General features: G+C 37.8%; 1 long non-coding RNA gene across 2 annotated transcripts in view; it reads left to right on the top strand.

The window, feature by feature from the left end:
- Nucleotides 1–18,047, top strand: part of LOC129656482 (uncharacterized) — a 113,395-nt gene that overhangs the window by 25,890 nt on the left and 69,458 nt on the right. The window lies entirely within an intron of this gene.

Raw genomic sequence — 18,047 nt, 5'->3', positions numbered from 1 at the left:
TGCTGTTCTTTTATTCTGACAGAGATTGATTATGCTTTCATAGTTTAAGAGACTTTTATTTCTTTTATCCTATAAATACTTGGTTTATATTATTTGTCCATTTTTCTATTGAATCTTGGTTTTTTACTTAATTTTTAAAGTTTCTTGTATATTCTTTCTGTGATGTTTATTAGGTTTGTTTGTAATTTGCTTTTCTTAGAGTGATTTTAATCTTGCAGAAGTTGAATTTACAGAACTTTCAATGGCTTGTGGAACTGAGGTCATAATTTGGAAGGTTTTTAGAGCTCCAGGGGTACAATCAGTGTGCAGTGTTGTACTTATCTAATTTGGAAGCTTTCTCTGCTTCAAGACTTTAGAAAACTTTGCTCATGTTTTCTTCTAGTATTTACATGATCTTGTTTTCCCTTCTAGACTTAGGTTACCATCTGTTTCATTGCTCTGTAACAATGCAGCAATTTATACTCTGACTCAATTTAGGTTCTTATTAAGAAAGAAGTCAATTCATAGTGTAAAAAAAAAAAATGGACTTCAGTTAATAAATATGCTTTTAAATCCGTTTAACATTGGAAAAGTAAGAAAAGGCTCCAGCATGCTGTAAAAAATGAAAGAAATTATTTCTTGTTGATTATTTTTGGATAACTAGTGGGAAAGTAAGTGTATCTTTGAAGTCTATTATAGAACTACACACACTGTTCTTTTCAAAATAGCTGTTTTCTGTGAAAGAAAATGGAGTCTATTTTCAGACAAGAAAAGACTAGAACACTTTTAACCACCTCCACATATATTCCTAGCTAGGCATAAAGAGAATGGTTGAGAGTATGGCACACCAGGCACGCCTCCCTACTGGTTATGTTACTTTGGGAAAGTCATTTACCCCTCAGCTGCAGTTTCTCAGAGGTGAGCTATAGAAAATAATGTCTTTTTCATAGCACCGAGAGGATTAAATGAGATGAAATAAGCACAGTGCCTGGAACATATATAGTTTGTGTGTGTGTGTGTGTGTGTGTGTGTATATGTGTGTGTGTGTGTGTGTATATATATATATATATATATATATATATATATATATAAAATAAGCAGCTTTCATTGGATTTTGAAATTAGATTTTATTTTAGATGACTCCATATTTTTAAAAAAGATTTTGATTTTGCCATACATCAAAAAAACCAATACAATATTGTAATTAGCCTCTAATTAAAATAAATAAATTTTTAAAAAAGATTTTGAAATATTAATATGAATATACACATTTATGTTAGCCAAAAGTAGAGGCAGCATTGGAAAATATGGGAATGTGCATCTTCGGACTGTCTCATTTCCTGATTGAAACTGGCAACATTGCTCTATTGGATGAGGCCTTGGAAATATTTCCAAGGTATCTGGAGACTATCCTGGCAAGAACTCACTTGCTGGTGACAGTTCAGTTGGTTCCACATCTTTCTAGTGGAATCTTGAGTAAAATATACAAAACCAGGTGGTAAATTTTGAAAGAGGCTCTGGTATGATGGCATCAGGCATTAAGTGTACATCAAGCTTTCTGGAGGCAACTCAAGATGGATGTTCAGTATGTTGGGGTCACGTTTGTAGACATGTTCCCAAAATCTCATTATTTTGTCTCTTCATTCTTAAATGTCAGCAGTTAGAAAAGCCCTCTCTAGTTCAAAATCCTGTGATATCTCTTTACCAGAAATTTAGATTCTTCGTGCCATTGTCACTTGCTGAATGCCCGTGTAAGAAATGTGTAAATCAGCAAGAGTTTTTGAAGTGTATTTTGGCTAAATTATCTTTATTTAATGAATAGTTCCAAAACAAAAGGCATGGGTGATAGTCATTATCCTACTTTTGTTCTTGTTGCCTTGGCAAAACTACAGAAGACGATCGGAAGCAATCAATTGTTCTAATGCATGAATAGTAATGGGTCTTTGTTACTGTGGCTTCTAGAATTTGCCTTTGTTAAAGCTACTGTTGGAGAGCTGCTTGCTGCTGCTGCTGCTAAGTCGCTTTAGTCGTGTCCGACTCTGTGCAACCCCATAGTTGGCAGCCTACCAGGCTCCCCCGTCCCTGGGAGCTATAGAAATATAAAGGTTACAGTAACAGAGCAAAAATGCATTCTCACATAGACACAGATTACACCTTGTGCAGACAGTGATTCTCTGTACTGAAATGTTGAACAGCAATAGGAAAACATTCTTAAAACTGCTATGTAAATACAAGAAGGTTTGCCAATTATTACTGTTAATAAAGACAACACAGCATTCAGCTTTAACACTCATGAATTGAATGAATTTGAAAAAAAAAAAAAATTGCTGTGAGCCTCCATGTGTTCAATGTGGCTAACAGTACCTGTCTCCTTAGATGATTATGAGAATAAAGTGAGAATATGCATCTGAAGCTGTAAGCCCAGGGTCTTGTCTATAGCAAGCACACAATTCTAGTTATTCGTGTAAAGAGAGAAAAAAGAATGCTTGCTTATATTATGGGCACAGATTCTTACTTTATACCTCTGTGTGCCTTCACGTGGGCTTATTTTAGACATGAAGCTTATTGACATACTTTTCTACTTATAGGTAGCTGATTTAATAACCATTGTCAAAATTAAAACCACATATAAATTCATATTTACAGCCAGTTTTTGGTTCTGAAAGTCTCTTTTTAAGTCTGTTCAGGGATTCAAGATTTGCAAAGGATCATTAAAGGTTATAGTTCTTTCTGCAAGTATGAATGTGACTGTATTCTCTGAAGCTTTAAAAAAATTCATGGTATTTCTTGCAAATACATGTTTTACATGGCAACTTTATCTAAAGTAGGCTACCCACTTTATCAACATTGAAAATGTGTGAAATCAGGTAATGTACCAACATGACGTTCTTTCACTTTAAGTCAGTGCTATCCAGGAAGATAGCTACTTACCACTTATAGCTATTTAATTTATTAACATATAATGATAATATTGATTTTTAAAATATTATTTATTAGCTAAGTAATATTAGAAATTTATTATAATCAGAAATGACCTTAGTCGTACTAGCTCCGTTTCTAATTCTCTCCAGTCACATGTGGCAAGTGGTTATTTTATTCACCACAGATGTAGAATATTGCAGGTACCATGGCCAGTATTATAGAATCTTAGGATCTACTCCATTATAGATGGAGTAATAAACTCTGACCCTCTGTGGCTTGAGATGTTTCTATAATCAGACCCTTCTCGTATCTTAAATTTAAGGTTTTGAATGAATTCCCAACCTCCTGCATTAACATTATACAGCTGGCATCTGGCAAGGATGCTGTTACCTTAATTCAGGGATTCTCAGTCTTGGCTGCACGCTTGGAGAGATTGGAAAAAATCTAGATCTCCAGGCCACATGCTACATCACAGACCAATTATAGTAAAACCTCTGGGGAGGGGTGAGTAGACATCAGGATTTTTAATGGCCTCTCAGTGAGTCCAGCATCTGGCACAGTCTGTGACTGCGGATCCAGCGACACAGATCTGGGTTTCCCTTTTGTAACTCATTCTTCTTCTCACTGGTGATTGTGTCGTATTGCAAAGGTCCACAGCTCTTTCCACACATTGCATGGGCTTACTGTTTTACTTTAAAGTAATGCTCCCTACTATTCTTTATGTACACGCATTATTTTTTCACAAATTACTTAATTTACTATTACTATTTTCATTCCAAATCAGAAGTCTTCTTTACTTGGAACTTTTCACATGCTCACTGCTTCTGTATTTTTGAAGTGCTGGTGAACTTAAGTTCACAAAATACATAACAACAAATCTAAACAGGAAAAAATGCAAAAACCAAAAATAGAATGAAGAAAATAATATGACCTTATACCACCCTCCTTCCAAATGCTTATGAAACCAGAATTAAGGTGCTTTGCCCTAGAAGGAGCTTTTATACATGCACAAAAATTCTTAATTTAAAAATTTAGAAATGTAGGAGCATCTGTATTGACATCCTTCCAACCAAAATGATTTTCTAGGAGTAAGTTTTAAGCTACCTGATTATTTTGGGAAGGCTCATGATGCAAAGAAAAGTTTATATTGAGAACTTTGGGCAAATGCTAACACTTTCTTAAAATAACAGGTGAGGAAAATCTGTGGATGGTGATAATTGAGAAATAAACTTCTTAAATAATATTTTAGGCCAATGTGCCACTGAAATTGTATTTTGTTCATTTACCAAAATAATCTAGTATGACAGAAACTGCTAGTTGTTCCCCAATATCTAGTCTTCCTTTTTTGCTAGTGATAACACTTTTAGATGACTGTATTAATCTTTCAAGAGAGAACAAAAAATAAAATTAAAGTTTTATTTATTTAAAGGACCAAATACTATGTATGTGTGTGTGTGTGTGTGTGTGTGTGTGTGTGTGTGTGTGTATGTATATATATATATATATGGGGGGGGAGGGGACAAATGCTGATTCTTTATGAGGATGAGTGAATACGTTAGTTTGAATGTTGGTTCATCTCAGTAGTAGAGAGCAAAGGTAATAGTGTTTTGATCAAAACGGAATTTTTTCTCTTTCATGTGAATGCTTAGGAAATTGGTCCAGGCTAGAATGGTAATTCTATAAATATGCAATATTCAAGCTCCTTCTGTTTTGTTGCCCTTTCATCTTTAACAAACAACTTCCATCTCAGCGTATAATATAGGTTTTGCTAGTCAGAAGAAGGGAGAATAAAAATGGAAAACAGAGGCTACATTTTTTTCCTTTATGGATGTGATTTGCAAATTGTCCATGGTAGCACCATTCATATTTCATTGGCCAGAACTTAGTCACAAGGTCCTGCCTCTCTGTGAGGGAAGTTGGGGAACATTGTTTTACACTGGGCGGCTTTGTGATTAAACAAAAATCCTATTACTATGTAAGAAGGAAAAAGTGGTTTCGAGAGGGAAATGTTAGTCTGTGCAGTAAGTCATACAAATACACAGATATTTCTCCTTCCTCCTTAAGTAGGCTGCCCCCAGCCTCCTCCTCAAACAAGAGATCTACCTACTGAACTCAGCTCAAAATCAAGGATTTCTAAAAGCTCTACAGTCTTCCTCTTTAGATCTCAAGCCACAGTTTAAAATAAAGATTTTATCTGTGGCCAGTTTCAGGGTCTGGCTTATTGTTAGCAAGAACCCATACAGAGTTAATTAGAAGGGAGAAAACATCAAGTGTTGCTGTTCAGACTTCTGAAAATAGTATTGTCCTTCTTGAGTTGCCTTTTGATATTTCTTATTAGAAAGTGGAAGTTAGAAGCAGTGGCAGTGAGACACGTAAGAGTTCAGTTGTCAAATCACATTTACAAAATCTGGAGATGTGACCCTATGTCAAATTTTTCTAATAGTTTAGAGGAAGTAGAGGTGAAATATGGTGAAGTTTGGGACTAATAGCACAGTATTCTATTAGTATGTCTTTCCTCATAGCACGGATATTTACCCTAGCCCAGATTTAATATATAAAGTCTCTAAGAATGTATATGGGGCCTTGCTTACACAAAGGGTGATGAGATGGTTATAAAGCTCTTCATTTTATACTGTTAATTATGTAACTGAGATGGCATTTTGTATTTGGCCAAGTCTCATAAGTGATAAATTCCAGGTTTATTTACCATTAACAATCTGCACGATCAAGATAGAATCTGTTAAAAACATGAGGAGATAAGAATTCTCCATTACGTTTGTGCTTGTAACTACTAGTAAAATGTAGTAAAATGTTTAATGAACATGTTTACTTAGAGATTTAATCAGCTCATTATTTGCGAATAAAGATAAATTATGCAAGGGAAAAATGTAATAGACCATATAATATAAAGCATAAATGTAGAGTGACTCCAGGCTCAGTTTAGATACGTTATTATAACACTGGGGACCCAAGTTCTTTGTTTCTGATCCGCAATTTCAGTGTTGACATCTATCCATAAGTTTGTTTCCTCATTGTCACCAGAAGGCTCCATAGCTCCAGGCAGGACATCCTCTTTTTATGAAAAACAAAAATGCTTCCCAGGAACCTATCAGCAAACCTATGTGTCCCACTGATGAAGATTTGGTCACATGTTCATGCTCTACCTGAAAAGGATTGAGTGACTATGTGGCATTTTCTGTGTCTATAGCAGAAAGTAGAATATACTAGCAAAGAATAGGGCAGAGGAAAGAATGACTGTTGTGTGAGCAACTGAAAGTGTCCTCCTATACATTTCATTTCTAGCAAAAAATATAAAGAGCAAAACTAGTGTCTTTTCTATAATTTTGCACAAGGCTTCCAAGCCCAGGGCTAATTTGCTGTACTGAACTTAGATGAAATTTTATTTAAAACTGCCATTGACTGGAAACATGGAGGGCTACACCCAAGGACTCACTTATGGATTTAACTCGGGAGATCCTTAAATTGAATGGATTTCTAAGAACAGATAAAAAGCAAGTCCAAAAGGTGGCTAAGGGGGATTTTTAGAATTGGGTATTATATTGTCCCTATTAGAATTCACCACTGTGAAAAGATCTATAATTTAAAAATCATGCTGATATAAGGTATGTAAGCTTACACACATTATGTGAAAAATAAACTCTAGATAGCTTTGTCATCATTGAACAAAGTAACCTGAAAATATTGTAAAATTCACAAAACTGTTATGCTGTAGATAATGATCCATACTTTTTAAGTAGGTCATATAAAATATTTGTTCAGTTATTTTAAAATATTTTAATCATTTTTATTCTTCATTAGTGTTACAGTACCCCTGGCAACTAAAAAGTTCATTATACTCAGCAGTAATTTTGCTCATATTAAAAGAGAAACTCTGTGACTTTCTCTTCTCTGTAATTGGGGCTCTCAGCTGTATAAGGTTACCCATGAGATATACCTGCAAATCAATATATAGTATAATAGTGATTCTTTAGCACACCTTTTTTTAAAATAAATTTCTCATTTTGATCAAGTTATCAACCAAATAATTCTACCTGGTTGCTTTCAAGCAAATGATTGCTTACAATTGAGGCAACACTTTTAATTAATCCCTGAATCGTGCCCCAAGATTGAGGGTTTCTGACAAGAGAACTAGAGAGACAGACAACTCTAGTTAAGCGGCTGTGGCTGGCTCACTGGAAGTAAGAAGGTACAACCATCTTAATGTAGCAATTGTGATAGAGATGCAGGACAAGAAACGACAGTGGAGGGAAGAGTGTGCTGTAAGAAAGGGCTTTTATGTTCTGAGCCTTTGAAATCTTTGTGGAAGCTGAAGAGATGATAGTTGTTATAAGATTCAGTGAGAAAGTGGAAGACACCAGTAGCAGATTTGGTAAAGAAAAATAAGAGGCGATTCAGAAAGTGACCTTACTTGTTACGACAAATGCTGTCTGTGGGATATAACATTGCGAGGTGGAAGACGTAAATGATGGGCTAAATCAATCTTGCCTTCCCACCTGCATTTCCTGTGTTCATCTGTTTGTCTTGAAGCACCTATTGCACTTTTTGCTCCTGCGTAGCTGATGTTCTGGCTGCTTTAAACTACCCTCCCTATTCTTGGAGCCCATTGCATAAAAAGGGAAACCTCTCTCTCACCTCTGCCTGCCTGAGTTCTGAAGTGCTTTCACAATGCAAATCTGCTACATCTTTTGCATAAATGACTTCATTGGCTTTCCATTGGTCTTCTGATAAAGAGCAAAATATAGAAAATGACCTACAAAATTCTGCATGACCTAACTCACTGCCCAGCTTCGTCACCCTTTTCTCCTTCCCTTTCTCTCTTCTGCTCCACTGGCCTCTCTTTGGTTTCTCCAGCACTGGCATCAAGGTCATTGTGCATGCTCTTTCTTCTGTTTTGCCTATCACCCTTTTTCCTCAGACTTCAGCTCAAATTTGCCTCCTTTTTTCACAGCACTTATCAGTATTGGTAACCATGCATTTGTGTATTATCTGTCTCACAACCAACAATGAGCCTATTTCTAGATACCATAAAAGCCTAGACATGCCCAGCAAGCAGTGAGGACAGGTCTAGTAGGAACTTACTTTCATGGGGCAGAGAGTATCCTTAGAGAAAAACTCATTCTAATGGATTCCTAATGGAGGTGGGATAAGGCATCATTTCTCTGAAGAGGCACCTCTGAAGTGCATGGTGGGGGACGGTCTTTAGTTGTTGCGTATTCTGGCATACCCTTCTCCAGAGATATGGTCCAGTGGATGCAAATACTGTAGAGAATTATTGTTTGTCAATGGTGCGAAGATGGTGTAAACTTTAGGACTTTGAAATGGAAAAGATTCAGTACCTCGTCCCCATTCTGCAGTCTTGGCTTCTTATTACCCTGAAGAAAATAGAAAGCAATCAGGAAATAAATTCCACCACATCTACCATGACATACCTATTCCTGTATCCCTGTGATCTATGTTCCCTGCTGTTACTGTGGATAACATGCTCCTGCTCCTGTCTAAAACTAATTTCTCCTGTTTGCTCACTTGATCTCACTCGGTCTTACTCACTGAAGAACATTTCCACACTTACTTCCCTCACTCTGTCCAGTATCTTTATTGTTCCTGATTGAGTGGTTTAATCCCACAAACATGAACACATACTGTGATACTAACCATGTTAAAAATAAAATGACAACTCCCTTGACCCAGTATCTATTTCTAGCTGTCCTCCCAATTCTCTGCTCATTTATACAACTCTTTGAAAAAGTCATGTGACCCCATGGACTGTAGCCCATCACGCTCGTATGTCATGGAATTCTCTAGGCAAGAATACTTGAGTGGGTAGCCACTCCCTTGTCCAGGGTATCTTCCTGACCTGGGGTCTGAACCTGGGTCTCTGGCATTGCTGACAGATTCTTTACTGTCTGAGCCACCTATACACTATGATTTTGTTGTTGTTCAGTGGCTAAGTTGTGTCCAACTCTTTCTGACCCCATGAACTGCAGCACGCCAACCTTCTCTGTTCATCATTATCTCACTAATTTTCCTCAAACTCTTGCCCGTCGAGTCAGTGATGCCATCCAACCACCCCATATACACTATACTCTGTCTGAAGTTTCTGTCCTCCCATTTTCTCTTGAATTCTCTCCAACTACTCTTTTACCCACACTACTCCACTAAAACACATTTTATCAATGTTACCAAAGACCTCCAAATTGCTAAATCCAGTCAACCTTATCATATAAAAACCTTGAAGAGAATTCAGCACTCGATTATCTTTTCTTTCTCAGAGGAAAATTTTCACACAGCTTCCAGAGCATTAGGGTTCTCCTCTTTTACTCATGGCTCCTTCTGAGCCTCTTCTATTAGTTCCATCTCATTACCCTCACCTCCCGATGTTGCTGCTCCACAGAGCTCGGTCATTGCACCTTGCTGTCCTTGCCCACTCTCTGGAGGGAGCTCATGGAGTCTCATGGCCTTAAAAAATCATCTGAAAGACCCCAAAGATTTCCAGATATATAGAAGCAGATTTATGTAACAGCCCAGTCTTTGGACAGGTGTACCTGGAGGTCTAACAGACACCTCAAACTTACTAAGTCCAAGACCAGACCACTAACGTTCTTTTCCCTTTTCCCAGCATGTTTCCACCACAGCCACCCAGCGGCCACAGAGGTCCCTTTAACATGTAAGTCAGGCAGTCACTCCTCTACTCAATGCTTTCACTACTTTCTTATCTCATGGAGAATAGCATGCAGAATACTTACAAGGGCTTATAGACACCTGTTTCAGTCATCTGCATCTTTTCCTTTTCTGGCCTTGTCTCCTACCACGGTATTTGAATTGTGTTTTCATAAATTTTCTATTTGTCCATTTGGCATCCATTAATCACAGGGCCAGTCTAACGATCAAATTTGCTTATATCTCCCTGTGATCCAGTTATTGCAGGCACTTAAAAACTGTATTACTAACCGTCTAATCTATACTGAGTCGATGCGTCCAACCACCTCTTTTATCTAATTCTCACACAGCACTTCAGGATTTCTCCTGCCCAGACCGGGGCCAGATACCAGATAACTAGATTAAACCCTAGTGTTCCAAAGTCCACTGGGATTACTCAGACCAGCCAGTCCTGAACTGTGCACCCTGCTTCCTTTGTCTCTCCCCCAGAAGCCCCGGGAAAGGCTGCATGCTGTGCTTCCCCTTCACTCACGCTCTGCCTCCTGACCAAACGCAGTGCTTACCCCTGTGGCTCTGTGTGATGTGGCAGCTTGTCTTTTCTCTGGAACTGTCAGCAGTAAATGCTTCTTTCAGTGACATTAGCCAACCTGTGTCACTCACTTATCTTTCTGAACCCAGACCTGGACACACATCACACTGTTCCCCTTGTCTATTCCCTTCCAGCCTCACTGGTAAGTCCCCTTAATGTTCCTTCAATGAACCAAGCATGCTCCCGCCTCAGGGACTTTGCTTTGCTCTGTCATCTGCCTGCAGTTCTCATCCCACAGTTGTCCATGGGGTTCAGTACTTCCTTTGCTTCAGGACTCGCTCAAACAAGTCATCTTACCAGCAAGGCCTTCACTGAGTCCTTTTCAAAGATTGTGTTTACCTCTCACCTTCCCTCACCCTAAATGGACACTGTTCCTCTTAATCTGCTTTATTTTGTTTTCCCAGAGAATGAATCCTCACTGCAAATATTACCTATTTGTTTTTCTAGAAACATAACTAGAATATAATCTCCATGAAGGAAAGAAGTATGTTCACAATGTGCAGGGCCTAGGACAGTATTTGGAATCAAGTAGACATTCAGGAAATATTTATCGCTTGGAGGAATGAGGGAGTGAATGGGTATGGCCACTCCCAGGTTAGTCCCATGAGGCTGTGGACAGGAACATCAGAAATTAAATATTAATACTTGTCTGCTTGTCTTTCTGTCATAATGACCCTACCTTGCCCCAGTTGCCATAGATACATACATGCTGCAAACTAACTGGAGAGGGGATTGGCTAGTCCATGACCATAGGAAGATGTATTATTCCCATTATGAAGGAATAACTAAAAGCGGCAGAATGGAACCTGGAAAGGAAGACCAACAGTCCGCATGGGGCTGCTCTGAGCTGTCTGATGCAGGGGCAGGAGAATCTGGTGAGCCCCATGGGGCCCAGGTGACATGAAGACACTAGAGGTTGACTTCAATTTTATCTGTCCCAGTGTCTTGCAACACGATATTGAATTGACCTGTGTTCAAAATGATTACATGTGATGAAACAGAAGTCTAATGGAAGTCTTAACTCTACCCAGTTTCTGGAGGTCTTCCTCTCATCAGAGATGCTGGACTCTCTGACAAAGAGAAATATGAACTGCTCTGATACTTTCTTTCAAAAGAAAACCCTGATTTGCATGTAAATTTTTTACTCTTTCTAGATGGTAGCAAGTTGGTTATCATATGATTTCTTCAGTTTTTCACCCAGATATAAAATATAATTTCTGGATTAATTTTCCTGCCTGTTTATTTGCAAAACAAACAAACATTTTCTGCCTTTAAGAACTTATGTTGACTCCAAAGATACACATTTTCACCTGTTATTCCTACCTATGTATTTTATATGTGAGCACCGAATGATTCTGTAAATTCCTATGGAGATAGGCCTTTTTGTGGCTGTGGTCTTCAGTTGTTCCTCAGCAGGGTCACAAAAACCTAAAACCAAGGCAAGTGAATCCCATTATCTTGTTAGTTAACACAGTGTTTGCAGCCTACAATTTCTTCCACACTTGATCTTTAAGAAAAACCCACCAATGACTATGTTGTGCCAAGCAATGTTACATACTACTTTATGGCAGTGAGAGTGAAACAGTCAGTGTTCATCTGTGCTGTTATCCAGGGGATGTATTTTTGGCCATTTAATATTACATAACACAGAAACTCACACAGAAGTTGAAACACAAAAAACTGATCGACGGAAAAGTGGAAACATCAAACTGATGTGGCAGGTGGTTTTAAGCATTGTGTAGTCATGGCTTCATTGTTTCTTTCTTCAACTCTCTTGTTCATTGTTCCCTCCATACTTTAATTTCCCTCTTCAGAGGTTGGTTGCTTTTCTTCCCATGCCCACTCTTTTTCCCTTTCAATTGTAATCTTTTCTACAGCTATAGAAGGATCTCTCTGCATTAGTGTATTAGTATGTATGTCCCTTCTAAAAACCCTTTGAAGATATACTATTGTCAATGACATGGAGCCTCATTCCCTAGCACAGAATCCAAAGCCCTCCCAACTTCATCCCACTGAATGTTTTTTTCTTTTTTAAGATTTATTTTATTTTGGCTGTGCTGGATCTTCATTGCTGAACATGGACTTTGTCTAGTTGCAGTGAATGAGCGCTACTCTATTTGCAGTGTATGGGTTTCTCATTGTGCTGGCTTCTCTTGCGGGGATTCTAGACACATGGGCTTTAGTAGTTGAAGAACACCGGCTTAGGTGCACTGCAGCGTGTGGGGTCTTCCCAGATCAGGGATCAAACCTGTGTCCCCTGCATTAACAGGTGGATTCTTAACTACTGGACTACCAGGGAAGCCCCATCCAACTGAATTTTGATCTCTTGTCTTTATCCTTCCTCTCGGTTACTTTTTCCTTAAACCGTGACATTCATTGTCCCCTCTAGAGAATGTGAGCTTTTTCTTTTTTAAAACTCTTTATTTTGCTCAAGCTGTTTTCTCTGCCTAGAAGGCCTGAATCCTATTCATCCTTTAAAATGAAGGATGAAGTAAGTCTTTCTAACTACCTCTGATTAAAACTAGCTTGCTAGAGTTTTTGCATAGAACATTTTAATAGCATTTATAACATTATCTTAATCGTTTGTCTCAATGGTTTATCACATTTCACCTTGACCTACATACAGTGAAGTTGCTCAGTCGTGTCCAACTCTTTGTGAACCCATAGACTGTCCATGGAATTCTCCAGGTCAGGATACTGGAGTGGGTAGCCTTTCCTTTCTCCAGGGAATTTTTCCCAACCCAGGGATCAAACCCAGATCTCCCAAATTGCAGGTGGATTCTTTACCAGCTGAACCACAAGGGAAGCCCAAGAATTCTGGAGTGGTTAGCCTATCCCTTCTCCAGCAGATCTTCCTCACCCAGGAATTGAACTGGGGTCTCCTACATTGCAGGTAGATTCTTTACCAACTGAGCTATCAGGGAAGGCTAGTTATATGTAATATAATGAAGTTAAATAATCTTCCCTTTGTTTATGAGTTTCCATATGTTCATTTAATTTTTTTATTTTTCCTGTCTTTGGAACAGCCTGGCTAGAAATGAGTACATACACCTCCCTGACAGGCCTTCTGTCAAGATTTTCTCACAGAGATCTAATTTTGAATGTTTAAGGTCTCAGTCTAGTGTTGTACTGAGTAATTCTTAGTGCACAGACCCAGGCTTCCCTTATAGCTCAGTTGGGAAATAATCTGCCTGCAATGCAGGAGACCCAGGTTCAGTTCTGTTTGGGAAGATCCCCTGGAGAAGGAAATGGCAACCCATTCCAGTATTGTCGCCTGGAGAATCTCATGGACAGAGGAGCCTGGTGGGCTACAGTCCATGGGGTCGCAAGAGTCAGACATGACTTATCGACCAAACCACTACCACCAATGCACAGATCATAAGGATCTTAGTAATTAGTGAAGGATGAGTGAATAGAAACACAATCCCCATGGGCGATGGCTTCATCTTTAAGTTTCCTGTGTTTGGTCTCAGTTTCCTCTTCTGTAATATGATGCGGATGATCCCTACCATCATTAAAATAATTTCCTACATTACCTGTGTATCCTGTTTGCATAGCGTTGTCCATCAAGACCCAGTCCAACTTCACCACTCTGATTTTCATATTTTAAAGCTGATTATTAAAATTGAGTGGGCTGTCTCTGGTAGCAGCACTGCATTCATTAGAGAGACAGTCACATCACCGCCATCAGTCCCCTTCTACTGGAGAAGAACAGATGGCTCTCAGGTAGGAACACGTCCATCCCCAGGCACCAGCCAGCTTGCCGGCATTGCTCTCATCTGTCGAGGGAACTGAATGAAACTGAGGATGTGAAACTGCTTAGTAAGGTCTAAAGCAGTAGTCACATCTAGTGGATCACTATTATTCATTTTGTCACCAGCTTTATAGTGAGATTATAAGGCCGTGACACTTTTGTTTTAAGCAAATTTACTATGAGTTATACCTCTGAATGAGTTTTAGCCTCTTCAAATAACATTTGGGAAGTTATCCACTTATCACAATGGTGTGGCTATAATGCTCAGACATGATTTAGAATCCATTCAAAAATAGACTCACTGATTATGGGCTTACTGGGATTTTAAAGAAGACTAGCTGTTCATGTTCATGCCGGAGAAGGCAATGGCACCCACTCCAGTACTCTTGCCTGGAAAGTCCCATGGATGGAGGAGCCTGGTAGGCTGCAGTCCATGGGGTCACTAAGAGTCGGGTACGACTGAAGTGACTTAGCAGCATTAGCAGTTGATCATGTGGCATAATTGCAAACACTTAAACTATATAATGCTAAGAAAATACATAATTTTGGACTATTAGACAGGTAATAAAGAAGAGGAAGAGGAACTTCACGTAGGAGAGACTATTCAACATTTTTTGCTTCTGGTTTGATAGAATCAGAAGAACTAAGAACTAAGTATACAGTACCACCTATGAACTATTTTTGCCAAAAAATGTGAATCTAAGTCTTATCAGCATCTAAATATGAAATTAAATGATATGGACAGGAGAGAGAGACATTTTATTGTAAGGTAATATAGTTAGCAAAATCTGTAATTTAGAAATTTCTATACGATTAGTAACTCAGTTTCTTTGACCGATCAAATAGATTATGGAAAGAAAGAGGATTTGGGAATTATTATAGATTGAAACATATTTGAGTGACAGATCAACCAAGTGCTAAATGTTGAACTTGTTTGGAGTCTAATTTAAGCAAATCAACTATTAAAAGGCATTTATGACACAATCAAAGGACAGTTAAACACTGATGGCATATTTGATGACACTAATAAATTTACTTTTAATTTACGTGTGATAATGGTTTTATGATTATATTACTAAAAAGAATGTATCTTTTAGTGGTGTGTACAGATATATTTGCTACAGAAATGTTATAACAAGTCCAGAATATGCCTTAATATGTTCTAATAATGTGGAGTGAAAGAAGAAAGTAAGAGATGAAATGGGAATGACAGAATATTTTAATTGATGAAGCTAAGTTATAGGTGAACTGCTGTTAGCTATCTATATCCTTTCCTCTAATTTTGTGTATAATTGAAAATTTTCATAGTGAAAAGTGTAAGAGAAAAGCATACAGTAGACCTATAAAGAGAAAGAAGAGGAGTGAGATCATTTCTGGACTGTACATTACCCCAGCTTACAGAAGACAGACCAGCTGCTATGCTGCCCTCGGGTTATACGAGATATCCTCAGACTTGTCTGTCTTTAAATTAAATTTGTACTAAGATTCGATTTGCAACTGCGATCCCTAATACATCAAACCAGCCAAAAAGAATGCTAATGAGCCTCCTTAGTAATCATATTAGAGAACTAAAAATATTTCAGGCCACTTTAAAAATACCCTGAAAAGATGTGCTTTTTATAGATATCACTGCTTCCATTCAAGTGTCAGTCATTTTCTTAGCTAAAGTTTCCTGGCCTATATATTGAGCATATTTATAACCTAAAGTAAAATGAAATACAATTGGGACTATTGAAGTAACACTAAGAAAAAATAATAATAAAAATAAGCTAGGAATACTCAAATCAGTGATTCTCAACCAGCAATAATCTTGCCTCATGAGAGACATTTTGCCATGTCTGTAGACAGTTTTGATTATTGTCGTGACTTTGGGGAGGGGATGAGAGGAAGCAGGGCGTCCTGTGAGGCACAGGACAGGCTCCCACCTTCCTCCTGTATACAGCTGGGGATTACCCTAATTTATTCAAAATAGCTTTTGTGATGAAACCATCACTTCACACATGGGACAGTCAGATACTCTTAGAATTCTTTTTTTTTATTTTAGCATTCTTAATTTAGTGCTATTTTATCACGATTTAGCACTGTTTCCATTATGTACTTCATACCTGAAAATATAGAAAAACTTTTTTATCTTTTATTTAATTTGGTAAACAGATACAACAACAATCTGAAAAAATTGATCATTTAAGGTTTCTTTCTGGCAAATCAAAAAATGTTATTTTCTATCTTTACACTCATTTGAAGTCACTAATTCTCTGCTAGCTCAATGACCTACATATGGTAATGTTGGTATCTGTCATATCTGTAGTTTGTATATATCTATGGTTAATTTCTATATTAATTTTCAGGTGACCTAGACATAATTTATCAAAAAAGTAAAAATATGGATTTTCGATGTTCCTAGTTGAAATTTTATTAGATTTTGCAGTCTCTAGATAAACACTATACTAATAACTTAATGAATATCAAAGTTTCTAGAAAAGTTATTATTTTAATGAGTATAATATTTATACGTGGTACAGAAAATGTACTAGTAAGGCTGTATCTTGTCTTTGTGGAGCCTCATTGTTTTACTTAAAATCCAATATATTTTTTAGATATTAAAACAAAAGGAAAAGAATGAATGTTTTCTCCCTGATTACCTATTATTACATAAACAATACATGCCACCTGTTAGTGACATGGGAAATGCTATTACTTAACCTGATTTTAAAAATGGTTTATAAAAATATGCTGTGGCATTTTAACGATATACCTAAAAATATTTTACTCTTAATTTTCTTACAATTCTTTTTCCAAACTACTTTTCAGCTGTACTTTTAGGTATATATTTTGTAAAAGTTATTGCTAGATTTTAGTTATTTAATCTTATCTATCTTTTCTACTCAACAGTTGAGTTTAGTTCATTTGATTTTTTAAAATAAATGGTATATTAATATTTGCAATTATTTCTGCCATCTCACCTGTACTTACTATGTTTCAGCTTCCTTTAGGTATTGCCTCATTATTTATTGCCTTTTTTTGAAATTGAATTTTTAAATTCCATTTTCTCCCTTCAATTAATTTTGGAAGTACACTCTCCATACCCATTATTTGTTCATCAGAGTTTTCACATACATACTTAAAATCTGTTGTCACTATCTCTATAATATTCTTAAACCTTGGAAAGTTTTAAAACCATCCACATCAGTCTTCTGTCATTCATTACAAAACTGTGATTCTGTTATTTTTTACCACAGCCTGGCTGGCTTAAATAACAGAAGTTCATTGCCTCACAGTTTTGTGTCTTGGTGTCCAGAGTCATGGAGAAGGAAATGGCAACCCCACTCCAGTACTCTTGTCTAGAGAATACCGTGGACAAAGGAGCCTGGTGGGCTGCTGTCCGTAGGGTCACACAGAGTCGGACACGACTGAAGCGACTTAGCATGCATGCATGTGCTGGAGAAAGCAATGGCACCCCACTCCAGTGTTCTTGCCTGGAAAATCCCATGGATGGAGGAGCCTGGTGGGCTGCAGTCCATGGGGTCACGAACAGTCAGACACGACTGAGCGACTTCACTTTCACTTTTCACTTTCATGCATTGGAGAAAGAAATGGCAACCCACTCCAGTGTTCTTGCCTGGAGAATCCCAGGGACGGGGGAGCCTGGTGGGCTGCCGTCTATGGGGTCGCACAGAGTCGGACACGACTGAAGCGACTTAGCTGTAGCTGTCCAGAGTCAAGGCATCAGCAGGGTTGCTTCTGTCTGAGGGTCTGTTTCAGGCCACTCTCCTTGTCTTACAGATAGTCATCTTCTCCCTGTTTCTTTGCATTATCTTCCCTTTTGCATGTCTCTGTGTCCAATTTTCCCCTTTTCATAAAGACTCCAGTCCTGTTAGATTAGAGCCCACTCCAATTTTTTAAATTGATTAGGGCCCACCTCATTTTAACTTGATTATCTCTGTAAAGACCCATCTCAAAATATGGTCACATTCTGAGCTACTAGGGGTTAAGGACTTCAATATATGAATACCAAGTAGTGGGGGAGATACAATTCAACCCATAACACTACTCAAATTTGACATATTATCATTATTAATTTTTACTGTCAAGATTTAATTTATCCATGTTTATAATTTTCTTTGT

The sequence above is a fragment of the Bubalus kerabau genome, chromosome 1 (assembly GCF_029407905.1).
Source record: "Bubalus kerabau isolate K-KA32 ecotype Philippines breed swamp buffalo chromosome 1, PCC_UOA_SB_1v2, whole genome shotgun sequence".
In the NCBI taxonomy this organism is placed as follows: Eukaryota; Metazoa; Chordata; class Mammalia; order Artiodactyla; family Bovidae; genus Bubalus; species Bubalus kerabau.
Note: the sequence above shows the minus strand (reverse complement) of the source record. Positions and strands in the feature narration are given on the sequence as shown.